The 3,536-nt window shown below is 44.9% G+C and overlaps 1 pseudogene; it reads right to left on the minus strand.

Moving 5' to 3' along the window:
- Nucleotides 1-2,340: 2,340 nt before the first annotated feature.
- LOC118596569 lies at nucleotides 2,341-2,959 on the minus strand (annotated as a pseudogene).
- Between the last annotated feature and the right edge of the window lie 577 nt (nucleotides 2,960-3,536).

Here is a 3,536-nt window from a genome sequence, read left to right on the forward strand (position 1 = left end):
TCCTCAAAAGAAAACACACGTCCAACCTCATTCATGTCTCTCCTGATAAAATCACCATCCCAGTTAACAAGCTTGATTTCATAACCTCTAGGAGAAAGCTAGTGGAGTCCCCCCACTGTTAGCAGCATGGATGGAGATGTGAGCAGGTGTTTTGTTAACGCAAGGAGAATGAAGTGCCAGGCAAACCAAAGCCACACGTATCCACAGCAAGCAGTCCCTAAAGAGAGCTGCAGGAAAAGACTTCCAAAGCTGTTATGGTACATGCTGAAAGTTCTTCCATGAAAGCAAACCTCAGGGTCACATTACTCTCCCCATGTCCTGTAAGGAACAAAAATTTGCAGTGTCTGTGTTGTTGAAATTACCATATGCACAATGACATCACTTTGTATGTTAGTTATCTGTTGCTGTGTAACTCTAAACAAGGCCATAATGAGACGATGCATATCACACACCTGTCTTTGTTAGTCAGGAATTCAAAAAATGCAGTTGAGTGAGCTGAGCTCACAACCACCTGATGCTGTGTGTCTTCCTTTCCAGAACTATATGTATACAAAGCGAGTGTGGTCATGTGTGGCCATCACATGCCTTAGTCCCAGACTTGGGAGGCAGAGGTAGGCAGATCTCTCACTTTGAAGACTGCCCTATGTAGGGAGTTCTAGACCAGCCAGAGCTACATAGTGACACCCTTCTCCAAAAAAAAAAAAAGGTTAGCAAATACACAATTGTGTGTATGTGTGCATAAGTAAACATAAAGCGAACTTCTTCCTTAACTAAAGGTGATCTATAAACAAGTTATTTGCCCCTCTCTGCTCAAAATACAGTGGTATAATGGGCACAGAATAACCAGTAGGAACTCCAAGAAGGAAACAGGAGGCACCAAGTTGTCTGTAGCAATTCCCAAGCCAAGCCAGGCAAAAGCTAGAGGATCCTTGATTAAGACTGAAATTCTGGGCACACTTTTCTGAAGCTCTCACCCCTGGGCAGTTCTGCCTGCTGACTGTTCCTTTTTTATTTAGCTGAGGACCGAACCCAGGGCCTTGTGCTTGCTAGGCAAGCACTCTACCACTGAGCTAAATCCCCAACCCCGTGACTGTTCCATTTTTAATGACAGATGTGCCAGCATTAGACTGGGGTTCTCAGTCTCCTTTCTACTAGCTGAACTAGCTGAACTTTGAGGCATCTGAGGACCCATTAGATGGCATGTCTGTACCTTTGGAGCTGATAGCCCTCCTACTGATATAACGCCTTAAAAAACTTTATGGAGTGCGGGGCAGTGGTGGTGCACGCCTTTAATCCCAGCACTCGGGAGGCAGAGGCAGGAGGATCTCTGTGAGTTCGAGGCCAGCCTGGTCTACAGAGTGAGTTCCAGGACAGGGTCCAAAGCTACACAGAGGGATCCTGTCTCGAAACAAAACAAAACAAATAAACAAACAAACAAAAAAAAAACCCAAAAACAAAACAACAGCAACAAAAAACTTTGTGGAGGAATGGAGCTGGATCTGACCCATAAGCCTCTCAGAGGACTAGCTTTCATCATACTGGAAGTTGCAACGCAACCTGCCAATCGAGGAAAACGATTAAAGGTCCTACCCACCTGTGAAGTCTATCAACTACAACAATAACCAGCTTGGCAAGATATCCTTCAAGGCGCAATAGTGGCACTTACATCTGAGGGGCACACAACAGCTGTCTAAGGGGTACACAACAGCTTTCTTGTCCATGGCTTTGATGACATTGACAGCAACCTTCTGTCTCAAAATCACAAACAGCAGACCAATCCAGAGAACAGTCAGAGAAGCTCTCAACACCATGGACTGGCTCGGCACCATGCTGACGACAGCAGTGTCTCCAGATTTCCATAATTTAGGGCCACCTACCAGCACCTTACCAGAATGGCCATTAATCTTTTCTTTCAGTTCAGTAAATTTGCTGCGAGCCAAGTGCAAACCCAATGAGGACTAGTCTGGCCTGGATGGTTTGGGACAGTCACTTGAGCAGTGTAGCCAATTGCTTCTGCTCAGGGGTCATTTTTGCCATCACCAGCAATGCTGCTGAGGTAAACATCTTTGACAAACATATTCTTGATATTGAAACCCACTTTGTCCCCCAGGAGGTACTCACTCAAAGCCTCACTTTAGTTGTGACATGGACGGCAGCAAAAGTGACAAACATGATGTATTTGAGAAGACGTCAGCCCACAGGGACATTAACAACACAGTAATTTCTAGACACCCAATATGTAGATAATATGTAGATACAAATATTTCTACCAATTGGTCAAGTGGATGGCAGGGATGTGGTCCCACTGGCATCTTCACGGATGACTTGACCCAAGGTATATTAGCACATCAATGGTTCTAGCACGTTGTCATCATTCCAAACTGAAATTGGTACTAATGCTATCACATCAGAGTTGTAGCCAGTTTTTTGTTTGTTTGTTTGTTTGTTTTAAATGTAAATGGTGTTTGTTCACATCTCTTCTGGCTGTAAGGTGGCCCAATGGAATGAATTTTGTTATTGTCAGTATTTAACTATTTCATACCCAGTGTGAAGGACAGGACATGCTAACAGGTCTTCTTCCATTGTTGGAGGTACCAGCTTCAGATTCACCAGCACCAACAATCAGGCAGCATGGATAGGCCTGGATGTGCCTGTGGTTGCCTGGATGTGCCTGTGGTTGTGTTTTTCATAGAGTCTCTTTGTCCTGGGGCATCAATGATCATCACATAGTATTTGTGGGTCTCAAGTTTCCATGGAGAGATGTCATCAGCGATGCCATGCTCACAGCAAAGACCCAGGTGTGCTTGAAGGAACCCTTCCCAACTCAGCCTCCACAAAATTCTCAGTGGTTGTTTTGTGGCTCCCACCACATTTCTAGATCAGATGGCCAGTAGCGGTGACTTGCCTGAATCCGTGTGTCAGTGATAACGATGCTGAGATGTATCTTTTCCTTCTCCATTTTGACTTTGAATTAGCTACAGTTTTTTTTTTTTCAACATCTGTGTTCTGATGATAAACCTGTTGCAACACCTTGGCACCCCAAGTCTTCCAGTAGATTTTACACGTGTCTTTCTCATGTCCATGGAACATCAGTAAGCCTTTTGTTGCTTTTGGAGCTGCTGGTACTAAGTGGTGTTCTCTCATTCCCAGTGTGTTAATCACTTTTCTGTTGCTATGATACCGTGACCAAGGCAGCTCACAGAAGAACTGATTTTGGCTTATGGTTCAGAGGAAGTGTCTGTATTGGCAAGGAAGCTGTGTCAGCAAGGGGCCAGAGCAGGGGGCCGTGAGATCATATTTCCCACGACAAACATAAAGCAGGAAGCAGAGATAGTGAAATGGATGAGGATGAGGATGAAGCTCACCTCCAGTGACCTACATTCTCTAGCAAGGCACCTGCAGCTCCTCAAAACACCACCAACTTGGGACCAAGTGTTCAAATACTTCCGCTTCCAAGGGACATTCCTCATTCAAGCCGCCATATCTAGAGTTTCTCCCTAGAAACTACAGCTGAATGCAGTGGGGCTTTAGGTATC

Source organism: Onychomys torridus, chromosome 15, assembly GCF_903995425.1.
Source record: "Onychomys torridus chromosome 15, mOncTor1.1, whole genome shotgun sequence".
Classification (NCBI taxonomy): domain Eukaryota; kingdom Metazoa; phylum Chordata; class Mammalia; order Rodentia; family Cricetidae; genus Onychomys; species Onychomys torridus.